Source organism: Petaurus breviceps, unplaced genomic scaffold (genome assembly GCF_028583685.1).
Source record: "Petaurus breviceps papuanus isolate PSGF00001 unplaced genomic scaffold, PetGlider_PUasm1.0 90925, whole genome shotgun sequence".
In the NCBI taxonomy this organism is placed as follows: domain Eukaryota; kingdom Metazoa; phylum Chordata; class Mammalia; order Diprotodontia; family Petauridae; genus Petaurus; species Petaurus breviceps.
This window is the reverse complement of record NW_027187380.1, coordinates 405,113-423,632: the sequence shown is the minus strand read 5'-3', so window position 1 is coordinate 423,632 and position 18,520 is coordinate 405,113. Positions and strand designations below refer to the sequence as shown.

At 43.9% G+C, this 18,520-nt stretch overlaps 1 long non-coding RNA gene across 1 annotated transcript in view; it reads right to left on the bottom strand.

Moving 5' to 3' along the window:
• LOC138152354 (uncharacterized) overlaps nt 1–18,520 on the bottom strand; it is a 62,990-nt gene that overhangs the window by 33,484 nt on the left and 10,986 nt on the right. Inside the window, exons 2-3 of the long non-coding RNA XR_011166080.1 lie at nt 6,063–6,184; nt 4,464–5,743 (exon numbers count right to left, since the gene is read on the bottom strand). This is a non-coding gene — a long non-coding RNA (uncharacterized lncRNA). The remainder of the gene's footprint in view (nt 1–4,463; nt 5,744–6,062; nt 6,185–18,520) is intronic.

Below are 18,520 nucleotides of genomic sequence, written 5' to 3'. Positions count from 1 at the left end.
GTTCAAATCACAGAACACTTCTCAAAGTGAGCCCCCAAAACAAAGCCTCACATCAGGGCTTATATAGCCTTCTCCCGGCTCAGAGAATGTAACAACCTTTTGGACCCACTGGCCAATCAAAAAGTATCTACTGAAAAACAAGCCTCCCACCCCAGGCTTCAGGTGCACTTTAGCCTAGGGGCAGGGAAGATCTTCCAAATTTGCATTCCCATTACACAGACACACTGCATCATCCCTAAGTGCCACATTTCAAGCCCTCCAGCAATGACACTTTCCAGAACTATGAGTTTGCCCATGTGCTCTAAGCTTGAGCCCACCTTTCCCCCTGGACTATACATACAGTGGTGGGAGAGTGTCATGGACTTTTCAAGGTACTTTTTATACCAGCTGTACCCACTGTATCACCATAGTAAATATACATCTTTAAAAAAAAACTAATTAAGCTTAGCTGACTAGTTGACCATCAACTGATAATCAACTGAGGACTCACACTGGAGGGGGTATGTAAGCTATAGTGTTGAAAAAAACAATCCTACTTCCTTCACAATTCTCTATAAGGTAGAATAAGCAGCTGTATTCTGGGGACTCAACTTGCCCTCTGGAGCTATTATACATTGATGTTCTGGGGCAAATCTCTAACCACTTCCTGCTAGTGATAGAACTATCCAGCACCATATATTCCAGGAAGAACAAGCTCGACAAATGCCTTCCCACCCTTACCCTCATAGGGATTAGATGGTGGTATAGTGCCAATGCAATATTCACAGCACTGACAGCAACTACGAATATGCCAGCATAGTTCTCAATCACAAAATATAACAAACTCTTCATATAGAAGACATTTATTCAGACACCAGAAAACCAAATCCCAATACCAAAAAGTCAAATCCATCATAATAATAATTATACACCATTATTAGAAGTTAATACACCATAACACAACAGGGAGCCACACCATTCTTTAGCCTTCCTACCAGCAAACACTCACAAGCCTAGGACTCACAGCAGGGTGCAAACAAAGACTCATAAGCTTAACTATCTCCTTGGGTGCAGACTCTCCTCCCTCCAGCTCTAACTGCTCTGACTCCCAGCTTCCAATGGGCTCTGCTCCACCCTTCAGCAAGTTCCTCCCACCATAGGCTCCATGTGATTACATTTGGCCTATTAGGGGCAGGGAAGATCTTCAAATTACTATTACCATTACAGGTGGGAAGGGGGGAAAGGAGACAGAAAGAAAAGGGAGAGAAGTATTCTGAATTAGAGGAGAGAGGATGGGGAGGAAGAAAGAGGGCTAGGGAAGGAGAGAAGGGGTCAAGGAACACTGATGCTCCTTTTGTATTTGTTTTTAGAACATCTCCCCAGTGGGCTCTTTCATTTGATTACATAGCCCTTTTTGCTCCTCTTGTAGACAGCCTATTACAATTAGTATACATACATACATACATATCTATATCTCTATCTATATATCTTCGTGCACAATTTCTCCACTCAGATTGTGAGCTCCTCCAGGACTAAGGGTCTTACTTATCTTTGGTCTTTCTCCTCCAGTGCCTAGCACAATGTATTTATTACACATAACAGATGCTGGATAAAAGTTGGTTGGTTGAAAGAATGAATGCTCTTGTTTGTATCTGATGTGATAACCATGTATTAAGCTCCTAATAATGCTGGAGAAACAGAGGAAAAACATAGTCCCTGATCTCAAGGAATTTTAATTTAGTAGAAGAAAGAATACAAATAAATATATGTTATAATCTGTTAAATGGCAAACCACTCCAGTCAAGAAAACCTTTAAAAGGGGTCACTAAAAGTAGGACATGACTAAAAAATGACTAAACAACAAAAAACATGTTAAAAAATAATGACTAGCATTTGTCTAGTCCTGTAATATTTGCAAAGTACTTTGCAAATACTATTTCATTTTATGCTCACAACAAACCCAGGAGGTAGATGTTATTATTACTCTTGTTTTACAAATTAGGAAACTGAGGTAGACAGCAGTTACAAAGGTTAAGCCCATGGAACAAATGGCTAGTGTCTGAGGTAGCATTTATACTTGGGTCTTCCAGCACTCCATTCACTGTACCAAACATAACATTATGGTAGGAGAGATTCCAGAGGAGAGCTGAGTAATTGGGAAAAGGATTCATGGAAGACATGCCCTCTATGCTGGACTTTGAAGGAAAGGCAGGATTTTCACAGGCAGAAATGTGGGGAAGAGACCATTTCAGTCACAATGGAAAGCATATACAAAGACAGGAAGGTGGAAATGGTTGGAAGGCCATGTTTGGAGTCAAGAATGCATAGCCTTGAGTGTTAGACCAAGTTTGTATTTGTCTCTTCCTGTAGGAAACCTTTTGGAAGGCAGGGTCATATGATATTTCTATATTTCCCATAGTGCCTAGCATTGTGCTGACTATATAGTATATGACTCCTCCAAAGATCTAAGATTTTGTCATCTTGGGAATTCCCAATTGGGAAGTCCCTCCACCAAGTCAGATCATAGCTATAGATAAGTTTTAGGAAGTTACTGGAAGCATATAGAGATTAAATGGCTTACCTAGGGTCACATAGTGTTAAGAGGTAATATTTGAACCGATATCTTACTGATTCCAAGCCCAATGCTCTAGAATTCACACCAGGCTGCAGCAATATGCTCATCTAGTAAATGTGTAATACATACTCGAGTAAACACCCTTTCCAGAAACCACCGGGTTTTTGTCAGCCTCGGCAAAGGGTGTTACATCAGAATGAAGGAAGGAAAAGTGAATGAATGAGTCAACAAATGAGTGAATGAGTTAGTGAATAATGAATGATGAGAGACAGAAAAGATGAAGGGTATCTAAGGAGTAAGGGAGAGAAAGAAGGCAATGGAGGGAAGTAGAAGATAGGGGAAATATAGACGGAAAGGGAAAAGAAAGCAAAGAGGGAAAGCAGAAGGGAAGAGAAGAAGAATGAGCTGGAGCTAGAAAGGGGGAATGAGGATAATAGTGGAAGAAGGAAGGGCTGAGAGGGGGGGAGGGAAGGAGGAGGAGAGCTTTTGGAAAATGGTGCCCAGAGGGTAACATGTTGACTCAGCCTCTTGCCTTGGATTTTCTCCCTTTCCCCAGGAATCTCATTTTATTTTATTTTTGGGAAGGCAGCTTGGTTCCGTGACTAATTTGTTCTTAAACAAACCAAACCCAGGAGGTGGGACAGTTGGGGCCCTAAGTGGGGTGACTGGTTGAGGCCTGAGTCACTGACTACCCAGGGGGCAGGTCGAGGCCACCCCTAGGAAATCCCTTCCCAATCCTGCCCCCACCCCCACTGGGGTGGGGGAGGTACACTCCTGTCCCACCCACTTTCTTACAGGCTTCTTGGAGAGGTGGGGATATACTTGGGAGACCTGGGGAGTAGGCTCCTGAACCAGGTGCTCCAGTAACCCTTATTAGGCTCTGCCTAGGGAAGACGTTTCTCACCTCTGCTATGCGGCCTAGAGATGGGGGTGATAAGTGCCGGGCACTTGGCATTTATTCCATCCTTCGAGAAGTTCAGTAACCAAATTGATCAAGGAATTCTTCACTACCTCTTCTTTCCCCATAGGGTCCCCTTTTTCCAGCGCATAGCACAGTCTGACACATAGTAGGTTTATTGACTCACTCTTCTGTCTAACGCACCAGTAGGCACCCAATGCCCTGTGCTTTGTCTCAGTTCAGTAAGTTCAATAAGCAGACAGCTTTAATTGCTAAGAAACCAGTCCCATATGCCTCAGGAAAGAGGTCGGGGTGCAGGGTCCAGGTCAGAGCTAAGGCGTCTCAATACCCGGGGTACATGGCCAGAAGAGGAGACTGTACTGGGGGAGGACATAGGGTAAGTGTGCTTTTGTATCCAGGTACTAGCAGCAGGCTTTCCTCCCCCAGCAGCTGGATGGGAATGCCTCGGAGACAAGCATTTGGGGTGGGTGATGGGGGCCAGGGTCCCAGGGCCGGCAGCCTCCTGCCCTTCCCCTTCCATTAAAACCGACCCGAAAACATTAGGGAAAACAATGAAAGGGTGGGCAGCGGTGCAGCGCGGCGGGCGGGGAGCTGGCTTTGGCCCGGCTCTCAACGCCCATTGATTTGCTATTATTAAAAACAGCAGCAGGGCCAGCTGCAGAGCAGACGCTGCAGCGGAGCTGTCGGGAACTCGTTTGGGGCTCCTCGCTCCCAGTTACTGGAAAGGTTACTCCCGCGTGTGGAAAGGTTGAGATGAATGGAGCCCAAGGCAAGCCTCGCTGGAGTTTGCCTGGGGGTGGCGCTGCCAGCCAGCGGGCAGGCCCAGCCCTGCGGTCAAGGATGGGGGGAGGGTGGGAAGGTGGGGTGGCTGCCGGGCATCCCCGCTTAAGGAGGGAGGGAGCTGAGCGCCAAGCTGGGAACGCCCGCACCGGGGCCCTGCCCCTGCCCCTTCCCTAGCAAGCATTCCCCACAGGAGGAGGACCGACCTACCGCAGGGAGGAAACGCTGGACTTATCTTCCCACCCCTCCCCGTCAAGCCTCCAAGAGCCCCAGAGCCTTCCACTCTACGGCCCTCAGGACAGCTAAGTCCCCTCTTGGGACAAGTGCAGTGTTTGTGCCCTTCTGGGAACAGGGAGGGCTCCTGGATGGCTGGGGCGGAGACGAGGGTCCCAGAGGACTGGAGGAAGGAGGGGGCGGAGCTGGGAGGGGACGGGAGGCAGGGTAGGGTGGAAGAAACCCCAGGCAGTTTATCAGCAGCTGCAAAAAGAATCTATCTCCTTTCCCGGTATCCTCCCTACCACCCCGAGGGTCGGTTCCAAGAGGAGAATTAATGCTTGTGGGTGGAAGGGGGGAAGAGGCCTAGGAGAGGCTGCCTGAGGAGGAGGAGCTAAGCCATCTGGTTCCAGCTGGAGCCCAGGCCCCCTCTGTAGCGCTGCCCCCTTAGCCCCTCAGCTCTTGCTTCCTTGCCAGACTGAGGAGGCCTCTTTCCGAGAGGTGGGGAATGCTGTACTCCCATCCAGGCAGTCCATGAGTCACCCTCAGCAGGAAGCCGGACCTGGTTTTTGGCCACAAGATCAGTGGGTCTGGACTAGGCCAGAGCGGACTGTAGCGGAAGAGAAAAGGAGGAGAGGGGGAGCTATGTCTTCAGCCTGTCTGGGCTTTCCTAGCCCCAAATAAAGGGCAAAGGAACTCTGGCACTGAATCTTCTTACGTTAAGAACACTTCCAAACATCACCTGACCACTGTGGAGAGCTCTTTATTGGGGGAGGGAAGGGGAGGGGGTAGGAGAGTGTTGGATAAAGGAATTAACAGCCCCTAAACTAGTGGGGCATAGCCCTTCCCATCACCATTTTTCTTTATAATGTTTTTGTGTAAATTATTCTCCAGGTTCTACTTACTTGCTCTGCAGCAGATCATACAATAGTCAATAAACAAATAAATAGACATTAAGCACCTACTGTGTCCCAGGCATAGTGCTAAACACTGATACAAATACATTAAAAAAAAAGACAATTTCTACCCCCCTTCAGGATCTTACAACATAAAGGGAGAACGAAAGCACACAAAGGGACAAAAGAAAACACAAAAACTGCAACTGGAGGAAGGACCCCAGGGGCATGGTGAAAAGGTCACACATGTTCCAAAGTTGTACAGCCAGGTGAGAAATGTGAAGCTCTGAGCTGATCTCCCTCTTAAAATGGAGTTTTGAGAGTCTTTTGGAGGGTTTGAAAGAACACAAATCTTCCCAGGTCTCTCTGAAATTGTCCCTTCTGTCAAGAGAAATTCAGAAGTAAAAACTAGGTGGAAATATTTTGGGGTCATTGGAGAAATTGCTATACTGTAAATTGATTCATGTGAGCAAGACCCAAGTAATAATTTTAGAATGGACCCTTTATTAAAAGGCCATGTTGGCTGATCAGGCCACATGGTGGGCTGAGCAGGCACAACCCATGTCTCAGGTACAGCAATAGCAGTAGCAGCCGGCAACAGCCCTTCAGAGATGCAAGGTTTACAAGGTTTACAAAACATTTCACATATAATCATAAATATAAATAATAAATATAATAAATAATGCATTATTTCACTTACTTGGTGATCTCATCAATTTCCATGGGTTCAGTCATCTCTGTGCTTGTGGTTCTGAAATCTTTATATCCAGCTCCAATGTTTCCTGAGCTGCAGTCTCTCCTCACAATTGGCCTGTTAAGTACCTGAAATTCAACATGTCCAAAACATTACTCATTATTTTTCCTCTCATTGAACTCTTCCTAACTTCTTTATTACTAGTGAGGGCACCACAATCCTCTTACAGGCATCCAGGGTTCAAAACCTTAGTGTCATTTTTAATTACTCACCTTTATCTACCCTATGTAGCCAACTAGTTGCCAAATCTACCTCCACATTTCTCATAAAGAGCCTCTTCTCTCTGCTTCCACATCCAGCCAACACTAAGCCAAGGTCCCATCATTTCTTCAACCACTTTTCAACAACAAAGACTACACTTTGATCTTCCTGACTGTCTCCCCCCTCCAATCTGCATCAAATGATTTTCCTAAAGTATAGGTCTGACTAGGTCATACCCATACTCAGTAAACTTTAGTAGCTTCTTATTACCTTTAGTATCAAAAATAAACTCATTTAAAATTCTTCAGGGGCGGCTAGGTGGAACAGTGAATAGTACTGGCCTTGGAATCAGGAAGACCTGAGTTCAAATTCGGCCTCAGACACTTGATAGCCATATGACCTTGGGCAAGTCACTTAACTCCAATTGCCCTGTCTTCCCCCCTGCAAAAACAAAAAAGCAACTCTTCATCACCCAGCCCCTTCCAATCTTTCTAGTCTCCTTCGATATCACGCCTTTCTGTGCAATGTTCAGTCTTACCTACATTATTGTTTCTCAGCAACTCTCGTATCCTGCTTCCATTGCCTACCTTCAAATTTTCAGTCCCTCTCTCCCCTTTGACTGTTAGAATCTCTGGCTTCCTTGAAAGCACCAACTTTTGCCAGAGATCTTTCTTAGTCTAGTCAGTTGCTAGTATGTATTTCGCATAAGTCCACCTTTTTTCCCCCCACTTCTCTATCTGGTGGGATTCATCCTTTATTTTTTTAAATTAATTTTATTTTTAATTTATAGAATAAAACAAGCATTTCCATAACATAGTACAATGAAAAAGATGATTGTACATTCAACTGTAAATCTACTATGCACAACTTGCTATTCTTTTTAAAATGTAAATTTTTTTCCTTCCCTTCCCCCAGGGGCATGGTGAAAAGGTCAGACATGTTCCAAAGTTGTACAGCCAGGTGAGAAATGTGAAGCTCTGAGCTGATCTCCCTCTTTAAATGGAGGTTTGAGAATCTTTTGGAGGGTTTGGAGGAACACGAGTCTTCCCAGGTTTCTCTGAAATTGTCCCTTCTGTCAAGAGAAATATTTTGGGGTTATGGGAAAAATGACCATGCTTGGTTTATAGTCTAGGCTTCAGAGATGCAAGTATGTTGGTTAGTCAGGATGAGTTCACCCAGCCCTTTACCAGGAAGGGGTGTGTGGGAAAAAAGACTAAGCCTGAGGTCAATAATTTGCTGGAATGGCCTTGCTCATTGTTCTAAACAACTTTGCACCTGGGGCTGAGCAAAATGGGGGAGGCTTTTGTTGGTGCTATTGTAAGGGTGTCAGTTCTTTCTAAAAGAACTGATTAAAATAGTGTAGCAGTTCCCCAGCCACGTGTTTCAGCAAAGCAGCATCAATCAGCATCAAGGGGTGTACAGCCCAACTGTGACTAGCAGAGACTGTCCTGACCAAAGTATATGGGAAGCAGCATGAAGGTGGGGGTGTGAATTGCTTCTCTACCCAATCACTCTGGCTCCTTATGTAGGTGCCTCTTTACTTAGGATTTGTTTTTGTGTCCTCTGTGTCCCCTCTACCAGTTAATACTGGGTGTATTTTATGGGAGAATGCACCCCGAGTGTATAAGGGAGATGTTATATTTCTTACTATGCCATTTATGTAAATGCTGTTGCTTTGAACTATCTACATTCTCTGTTGAAAGGATTGTTCAGAATTTATTTAGCCAATTCCACCAAAGTAGCTAGTTACCTCACAGATTATTCAGCCTGAAAGAGAAGGAAATGTGAAAATCAAGGAACAACTATAGATGCTAATCAAAATACTCCATTCTTCCATGTGCATAGGGCTTGTTTTGATCTGAGCCTAACTCAGGCCAGCCCTCTTAATTTAGGTTCCATCATGATACTAAATGAAACATTTGCATCGTAGTAGATTCTCTCTGCCCTAATATAGAGAACTCAGTAATGAAAACTACAACCTTTTCCTGGGGAGAAAGCCCATCCATCAAATGAGAAATCTTTTTAATCTTTCCTGGAAATATAAAAGTATATATAGATGTCATATAGGGAGTGTACAAGACTGAGGTAGAGAAACGTGGGGGATTGTTAAAGAACCTCACGGGACCAGCTTATGATGTGGTTTGTACACTGAAATACAATGCTCTGTGACTATAATATTTTAATGTCTTCAAGTATTGGGTAGCCAGTTTCGGTTTCATGATGCAGAAAAAAAGAAGATCTTCACTAATATCCAGCAGGAAGAGAAAGGTCTCAGTTTCTGTGTTGATAGGAGCTGCTAGAGAGTGTCATAATTCAAGGTATAATGCACATGTAGCATGTAGACCATACCAGACTGGTTCCATTTCTCAGGAGGATTGTACAAGAGGTCTTTCTTTTTTTAGGAGATGGTGGCCCTCAACCTACTACTGACCCATTACCCAGATGGATTTTCCTTTTTACATCTCTTTTCAATGAACTGTGATCTAGTGATACTGGCCCCCTTGCTGTTTCTTATCCCCATCCTTGATTAACGAGAGCAAGACCCAAGTAATAATTTTACTAAAACGCCATGTTGACTGATCAGGCCACAAGGCGGGCTGAGCTGGCACCACCCCATGTTCCAGGTACAGCAATAGAATGTGAGCAGCAACAGCAACAGCCCCGATCTGGGGTAAAACCTCAGTTCATAAAGGGGGCCCATGGGCCAACAGCCAGGTATTATGTTAGCGGTGATTGGTCAGTACACACCTTGAAACTCCCTAGCCTGACACAGAAGCCGGCTCACCTCTATGTAGGTGAGCTGACTGGGAAAGGGCAGAGACCCAGTGGGGGAGGGCAGAGCTGACCTGGCAGTCTGCTCACTTCCTTGAGGTAGGGGGGAATGGGGAAAACCAGGCACAACACATGCTCTTCCTCCCCATCTCCCTGGCTTCCTTCAAGTCCCAACTAAAATCCTACCTTCTGGGACAGCTAGGTGGCACAGTGAATAGAGCACTTGACCCTGGAGTCAGGAGGACCTGAGTTCAAATCCAGCCTAAGACACTTAACACTTACTAGCCATGTGACCTTGGGCAAGTCACTTAACCCCCATTGGCCTGCCTTCCCCCCTCCAAAAAGAAAAAAAAAGAAGAAAATCCTACCTTCTGCAGGAAGCCTTTCCAGATCTTCTCTCTGTTGAGTCTCCCATTTATCCTGTATATAGCTTGTTTATACTGATAAAATTGTTAACATAATTGCTAATATAAGGACAATGTCCTTATTATATTACCAAATGTAATATTACTTGCCACTCCCTTAAATGATCCTTGTGATGTCAGAATTTCAATAATGTCCTTGAATTCCTACTCTTAAGATATTTATTCTTGATTAAATTGAACTGAACCATACCTTAGGCTCCCCGCTGGGACTCCCCACCCTCATCCTGAGATCTTGTTGGATTTAGGCCTTTGATGTCCTTGTCCCTTTCCATTGGAATTTATGGCATGAAGGAGGGCAAAATAGCCAGAATGAAGTAGTTTTCCTTGCCCAGACTGCCAAGAGTCACTGGGGTCTCCACCAGGCTTTCCTACCTCGTACTGTCTCCTCCCCTTCTCCTAAAACTATAAAAACTTCTTCATGGATCTCTGTTTGGGAAATCCACTAGATATCTCCCAAGGTGGCAGGTTTGCTGCCTTATTATCTCAATTAAAGACACTTTATTCCTCAATTCATGGCTTTGATTTATTTTAGGACTTTCAGTACATAGTTTTAGCATGGTGTCTCCTTGCTTAGACTGTGAGCTCCTTGAAAACAGAGACTGGTTTTTGCCTTTCTTTGTGTGGTTGGTACATAGTAAGTACTTAATAAATGCTTATTGACTTGACTTCCAGGTATTAAAACACTTTCTCAGTTCTGGGAAGTAATATCAAAGGATATGTAAATTATCTTTGTCTTCCTGTTAGCCCTAAGCACCTAGCTGGAAACAGAGCTTCCAACATATCACCCCAGTGTTAGAGCTATCGCTCTTCTCCAGCCTTCAAGTTGCCAAGAAACTCAAGGCAGGGAAGGAGAAACTGAATTGAGACCCCTGGGTTTATAGTTTGTGGGGAGCAGTAGGGGAGAAGAAGTGTCAGCAGCACAGCTTCTGTCCTGACAACATCTTGTGCCTCCCAGAGGTCTGACCCCTTTGTGGAAGTTGCCTCTCCCTGGTACTTCTGCTCTCTCAACTTCCCTGGCTTCTCAGAGCTTTCCCTTCTGTAACTCCTTGTGGCTTTCTACCACTTCCCTTTCCCCAACTCCATACTTCTTCTTTTTGTAGCCCAATATAAACTTCTGGGAATCCTCATCTCAGTTCCAACTGTGGTGGAAGAATTGTGTTCCTGGAACTAGGCTAGCTATAGCTTCCCCTCAGGGTTCAAAGGGTAGCCCTGAGGGGTCAGGGATGATCCTATAATAGCATTGGTTTAAGCCCCCAGTGATGTGCTTCCCCTTTCCCCAAGATTATCAGTTGGGAATCGGTTTTAGGCAGCAAGACTTTTAGAAAAGGATCTTTATTACTAAGATGGTACAAAACATCAGTGGGATCATGGGGAAATAATCATTTGCTGGTGGATGCTGGGATTTTGTTTGTTTTAAGTCTAGTTAACTTTTATTTTTGGAGGGGGGAGGCAGTTGAGGTTAAGTGACTTGCCCAGGTCACACAACTAGTCAGTGTCTGAAGCTGGATTTGAACTCAGGTCCTCCTGACTCCAGGATCAGTGCTCTATCTACTTCACCACCTGGCTGTCCCATTGAATATAGTTTCTACATAGCGTCAGTCCCACCTAGTTAGTGTCCTTGCCTTATGGCTCCCACTGCATCCAGGGCCATCTCCAGTCATCTCTATATCTCACCCCTGAACCCAGATGGCTTTGTTGAGGTCACCATAAAATGTTGAGGTTTAAGGTTTAGGGGTGCTTGAGACCCCAGAATACCAACACACCAGGTCCTGCCAAATGAATTCAACTCAAGCCTTCTCTCAGCCAAAGAAAAGCAAATTTTATTAAAGATTCACCATGATGGGTAGACTCTTAAGGAGCTTTGGTATATGTAAGGCTTGCATTGGACAAGCAGGCTAGAAGCATGTGACACAGAGTGAGTCTGTGCTAGATAATTCTCCGGCTCCTTCATGGAGGCAAGATGCATCTTATATAGAGAAAGGTTGTGGGAGGAATCTAGGGGTGATCTAGAGGAGGAGCTGGGGGGGGGGGGATCTTCAGGAGTGATGAGGTATAGGCTCTGGGAACCCCCTTGAACTCTGATTGAATCTTCCCATTTGATGAAGTATTTGCCTGAGGCCATAAGCCTTTCATTATAGCTAGGCCCAAATCTCTTACTCTTACTAGCCTAGCCCTCCATTGTCCATCTACTTCCCACCCTTGAACCTATCAAAATATCTATATACAAATCAACTGTTACACCCTTGAATTGGCCTAGCCCACCATTGTCTGTCTCTCCAGGTAGCCCCCAGCAACTTCACTCATTTACTGAAGTCTGACCTCTTTTGACTCCTCCTGAAGACCCTCCCCAAACTTCTCCCCTAGACCACCCCTAGATTCCTCCTACAACTTTTCTGTATATAAGATCCCATCTTGCCTCCATGTGGTGTGAGAGCACCATCGAATTTTCTAGCACAGACTAGCTCTGTGTCCAATACAAGCCTTACATATACTGAGGCTCCTTGAGTCTACCCAATATGGTGAGCTTTTAGTAAACTTAGCATTTCTTTGGCTGAGGGAAGACTTGAGTTGAATTTATTCAGCAGGACCCAGCATGTTGGTATTTTGGGGTCTTGAGCACCCCTAACCCTTCATCATTTTATGATGACCCTCTTCAAGGAGGAGTCAAATCAGGTCATACTCTGGTAATGAAAGATTAAGGGTGGTAGCTGGAGGCTTCTTGGAGATGACATAATGGAGGGCTAGGCTAGTAACAGATTTTTGTCAAGCTATAATGAAAGGCTTATGGCCTCAGGCAAATGCCTCCTGGGAAGATTCAGTGAGAGCTCAAGGGCATTCCCAGAGCCTTTACCTCATTAGCTCTGGAGGAGAAAGTGAGGCTGACTTTGCAAGCCCTCCCTCACTTAAATCCAATTCACTTGCATGTCATAGCATCACCTCCTGGAAATCTAGGTCCTCTTTGAGAATGAATGACAAACAACAACAAATATATTGCCTTATGAGTCCTTGTCTCATCTGAGCTAGAACTTCACTTTTCATTCTTTGGGACACAAATGCTGGGTTGGCTGCAAAACCCCATATGGATTTAATTTCTATAATTCCAGGTTCCCAATCTCCCTGAGGATCCCTCTCCTAACCTTTAAAAACTCACAAGGGCAGAGCCTCCAGATAGATCTCCTTCACCGAAAAAGAAAAAATAGATGATGGCAAAAAATAGAGACCCATACTTGTGGGACTGCATGTTGCCCTTAGAGAGAGGGCCAAGGCCTCACCTTTCAGCATTGTCACTATAGGATGCTATCAGTGAAGACAACAATCTACTAGGAGTGGACAGCTGCAGTTGATTAGTGCCTTTTGAAAGGATCAACTGTCTCAGCTATGCAGTCAATCAAAAAGGTTTGTCCTAACCCAATGCTTAGCAGACAAGAACCAGTTACAGAATGTCTATGCATGTTCCAAAGTCTCTCCAAGGGATTTCCATTACCCATCATCATTACTCTCCTAGAAGTAGGCTCCTGGCCTCTTTCACCAGATTAACATCAAAGGTGATCTGGTGGGTGTGTCAGTTCCCAGTTCCAAGTGCAAAAAGTAAGCATTGTTCCAGAGAAATTAGGTGTGCTTCTCAGATGGATAAATCCAAAGAAACTTTAACAATGAAGGACTAGTGTCCTTAGCATATTTAAATCTTAATTTATATTAAAACTAAAAATATTAAAAAATAATATTCTTCTCTAAAGTCCTTTACAGACTCCTGAGGAAAGCCCCAAGAAAAGGTGGTTAATAGATTGAGACAAAAAAAAAAAAAAAAGAAAGAAAAAAGGCCTTTTATTAGGTGAATAGATTAAAGGAAAATCTCTCTATCTCCTGAATGGATTAAGGGAAGGCTTACTCTATGGGAAGTGCTTTTTTTCATTCAGTCAAAAGCACTTTTCCCACAGGACAGGTTGGTGGTGCTGGGGATAGAGTGCCATCCTTCCTGCATTCAAATCTGGCCTCAGCTGTTTGACCCTGGACAAATCACTTAAAGCTGTTTGCCTCAGTTTCCTCCTCTGCAAAATAAGCTGGAGAAGGAAATGGCAAACCACTCCAGTGTCTTTGACAAGAAAACCCCAAATAGGATCGCAAAGAGTCAGACACAGCAGAAACAACTAAACAACTCTCACTACCTCCTATTAAATTTAGATTCTCAGGTATAGATTATTGATTCTTCAGGAGGAATAGAGTAACAAGTATGAAATAGTGACCTCGTTGCTCCATTTCTCAGATATTTACCCAGAACTACATTTACATATCGGGATCTTTTCCTGAAATCTTCTTGGGGCAGAGTCGTATTGGATGGCATGGAGGATTGTACTGGTTTGGACATCTCTTTCTCCAAACAAGAAATGGCTTGTATATAGATCAACAATAAATTAATTAAAGCTAAGTCTAGCAGGCTTGAGCCTAAATGGTGGAGTACAGTATTAGTATTAATATGTAATATGTGTATATATATATATATATATATTTTAAAATTTATTTAATTTTTAATTTATGGAATAAAACAAGTAGCAGAAAGACAAGAAAGGTCAGCTTGACCTAAACCCTTTGAAGCTATTTGGAGACTGTTGGGATAGAAAATGCAAACAAGTGCTTAAAGGTGCAGTCAACTTCCTCATCATCCACCTTAATTGGTCTCTGCAGATTCAGGCAAGCCCTTTGTGTTACAGACCAATGCATGAATGCAAAGCTTGGCATGAATTCTGTTCTAAGATAATGATGGTCACCTTGAATGTGTTGCTTTTCCTAGCAAAAGAATTATGACAGTGAGACTTAGTACACAAATTTGATTTCTTGGCCCTGAAATGGGTGATCATTGAGAAATCCTAAGATTATTAAGTATAGGACTAAATTCCAAGTATGGACAAATAACAATCCACTGATATATCTTGACAAGCAGCAGGTTGGAAGCCACCTGGAAGAGATGGGTAGCAACATTTATAAGTTCTGTTCACACTATTATTGTGCCTGGTTTTCCCATCCTCCACCCCAGCTCTCCCTCAGGGAAGTGAGCAGACTGCCAGGTCAGTTCGACCCTCCCCCAACAGATGTCCGCCTTTCCCGGGTCAGCCCACCTTCGAAGACGTGGGCTGGCTTCCTGGTCGGAGAGATTTTACACCTGTGGGAATTTCGAGTAATGACCAATCACTGTTTTTGGCCTCTGCAAGTTTCTGCTTACATAATACCTAACTGTTAGCTGAGTGGCGTCCCTTTAAAAGCTGAGGCTTTACCTGAGATTGATTCTGTATGACCTGGGACGGTGGGGTGGTACCTCGTCAGCCCACCATGTGGCCTGATCAGCCAACATGGCATATAATAAAGGGTCCGATTCTAAATTGTTACTTGGGTCTTGCTTGCGTTTTCTAGGTACAACGCTATCAGTCAGAAAGACATACACAGATATAGATGCTCTGTCCAGAAGGCCACATCATTTTGAAGTTGTGGTCACATTGGAAGAAAGTGTGAAGGCTACATGTGGTGCCCAGGTGGCTGAGTGGAACCTACCTTAAATGAGCTGTAGAAGTGAGGGGAGGGGCCCGGCAAAGGATGTAGAAAAAGTGCTAAATATACTTTCCAACTGGGCTGCCCCCATGCCTAGAATGCATTTCCTTCTCACCTCTCACTTATAATCCACAGATTCCTTCAAGGCTCAGTTTTTAAGACAGCTCCTGACAGCGTCTTTTCTGATTTCTCCGATTGGTAGTGTTCTCCTCACTTGAATACATGTATCTCTCCCCTATCCCCCATGCTCCCAGTACACTACAAGCTCCTTGAAGTCAAGAGCTGTGTTTTCTTTTTTCTTTTCTTTTTGTATTCCCAGTGTTTAGTACAGTATCTTTTACATAAGAGGTTATTAATAAATGTTTGTTGAATTGCACTGGACTAGATTAGAAACCAAGTTGTAGAGAGATTGTTACTTGCCCCAGCTTGCACAATTAATTAGTGTCAGTGATGAGGTGCAGGCTCTGGGAATCCCCTTGAGCTCTCCTTGAATCTTTGAGGTACAGGCTCTGGGAACCCCCCTTGAACTCTGATTAAATAGTCCCATTTGATGAGGCATTTGCATGAGGCCATAAGCCTTACATTGTGGCTGGGCCCAGACCTCTGTTACTAGCCTAGCCCTACATTGTGGGATCTACTTCCCACCCTTGAGCCTATCAAAATATCAATCCAGGGGCCGGCTAGGTGGCGCAGTGAGTAGAGTGCTGGCCCTGGAGTCAGGAGGACTTGAGTTCAGATCCAGCCTCAGACACTTAACAAACAAAAAAAAAACTAAGCTGTGTGACCTTGGAAAAGTTACTTAACTCCCAATTGCCCTCCAAAAAGCCAAAAAAAAAAATATCAATCCACCCTTGAACTGGCCTAGTGTAATGGGAATGTAAATTTTTAAGATCTTCCCTGCCCCTAGGCTAAAGTGCACCTGGGGCCTGGGGTGGGAGGCTTGTTTTTCAAGAGATACTTTTTGATTGGCCAGTGGGTCCAAAAGGTTGTTACATTCTCTGAGCCAGGAGAAGGCTATATCAACCCTGATCTGAGGCTTTGTTTTGGGGCTCACTTTGAGAAGTGTTCTGTGATTTGATCAGATGAGACTCTGGGAAGCTGTTGTTGAGAGCCCCCAGCTTTGAAAAACCCAGATGTTGATTTGGTATGGATGTAATGGTTGGAGAGTTTGGAAGCCTGTCTGCTTGATCTGTTTCTCTGTCTTGAAAATTCTGTCTGTATACTCTGAAGTTCGGGGTGCTGACCTTTTTCCCCTGAACTAGGTAAACGATATATATTTGACTGATTAAAGTAAGCTTGTTAACCCATTTTGAGTTGCTTTCCTTTAACAAAGCAGATCTAAGAACCTGTGTTGGCAGACACCCTGGGGACCCTGGGGTGCTTGCTGATACACCTAGCCCACCATTGTCTGTGGGCTCCAGGTATCCTCCATCAACTTCCCACCCTTTATCATTCATTGACCTCATCCGACTTCTCCTGAAGACCCTCCCCAAACTCCTCCTCTAGACTACCCCTAGATTCCTCCCACAAGTTTCTGTATATAAGATCCCATCTTCCCTCCATGTGGTGGGAGAGCACCATAGAATGAGCTGGCATAGACTTACTCTGTGTCCAATACAAGTGAATTTTTAATAAAATTTACTTTTCTTTGGCTGAGAGAAGACAAATAAAATTCATTCGGCAGGACCCAGCATGTTGGTATTTTGGGGTCTCCAGAGCAACCCTAACCCTCTTTATGGGTAGCCTCTTCATCAGGGATTGAATTAAAACCAGGTCTTTCCAGCACCTCTTTTCCCTGTGTCACACTGCCTCTAACATCACTACCTAGCCTGGGCTTTCTATTCACTCTAGACAAGAACAAAATATGATAGGAATGTTTGGGAGGAATCCAAGGAAGGACTAGAGCTGGAGGGTTAGATCTGAGGATGAGCCAGAAAGAACTGATTGATCCAAAAATCAAGGGTCAAGGTGTGAGATAGTTGGCCTGGAAATGAAACCTAGAACAAGAACCTAAAAGCCTGACTGATGAGTCAAGCTCATTCAAGTAACAATAGTGTGTGCTCGTAATTGACCTATTTATATACCTGGAGACCTTCCACAAACTATATAAAAGTATTCTAACTGGCCTGTTCATAGTCTGGCTCCAACCAAATCTCCAAATGAATCTAGCCTATGGCAGCTGGTGTACTTTGATTGTATACTCTACATGACCTTAATCCCAAAGCTCCTCATACTGAACCCCTACTGATTCTCTTACAATGATTCTCTTACCTGGCCCCAGATTCCTTTAAGTCAACAAATATTTATTCAAGTAAACATGAGTTATTTTAAAAAAAAAGAACTTAATGAACAACTACATGTCATTATTCTCAGCGTTAACAAGCTACAGAAAGATGCTTGGAAAAGCCTTTGAACTAGGAGCTCTTAACCTGGGGTTCATAAGCCCCCAAAGGATTGTCAGAATCCCCATGCCAAGACCACTCCCCTCTTTTCACTCCTCTCTTCTTACTATTAGGAGTCACCCTGTTTTCCAGAGCTAAGGCCCAGCAAGCAAACTGTGCCCTGAGCTTGGCATAACAATAATCCTTCGAATTCACTCTCTGGATGAACCCTGCTGCAGCAAAATCCCAGAACTGTTTCACACCAGCCCCAGGTAGTCCCTGAGTTCAGACAAGCATCTGCAGGAAACACATTCTGTCATGAAGCCTTTCAATGAGTCAAAATCACCTTGTAGCGGTTAGCCCTCATTGCCACGACTATAGCTCACTGTGTGTTTCATTGTCTCTTCACTGATTGTAGCGGACCTCCTCCTAGAGGAGCACCTGTGTCTAGTTTCCCTCTTCCAATAGAATAAAAAAAACTTTTTGCTTATAACTGGTTTTATTTTATTTTATTTTCCAAAGTAAGAGTTGTGATAACCTGTAGGAGCTCTTTGTTATAGTCAGAGATAACAGTGATTATTTAACTGCTGTGACTCTTTGGTCATTTATTTTCAAGGTTTGACAGAATCTATGGATAGATTTCAGGGTATCTATGAACTTGGAAGGGGGAAAAATTACATTTTTATTTTCACTTATTCCTAACTGAAAATTGACATGCCCTTCAGTTATGAATATTAGGTAACAAACCACAGTTGTATTAGGCTTCCCCAAAGGAGTCCATGATACAAAAAAGGTTAAAAAAAACCCCTGCTCTGACCAATGCATCCCTATTCCCCACAGCTCTCAACCCTCAGCTCCCAGGGTAGGTCAAAGAAAAGCAAAGTGAGACACAGATAGAGACAGTCATAGAGACAGACACACAGAGAAAGAAACAGGGACTGAGTGAAAAAAAAAAAGAGACAGAAACATAGAAGTATAGATATAGAAACAGGGAGAAAGATAGAGATACAAAAATAGAAAGAGATTCAAGGTTCATCAGTTCCTTTCCCCTCTGGGAAAGGAGATACTTAAGTAATCTTCTATG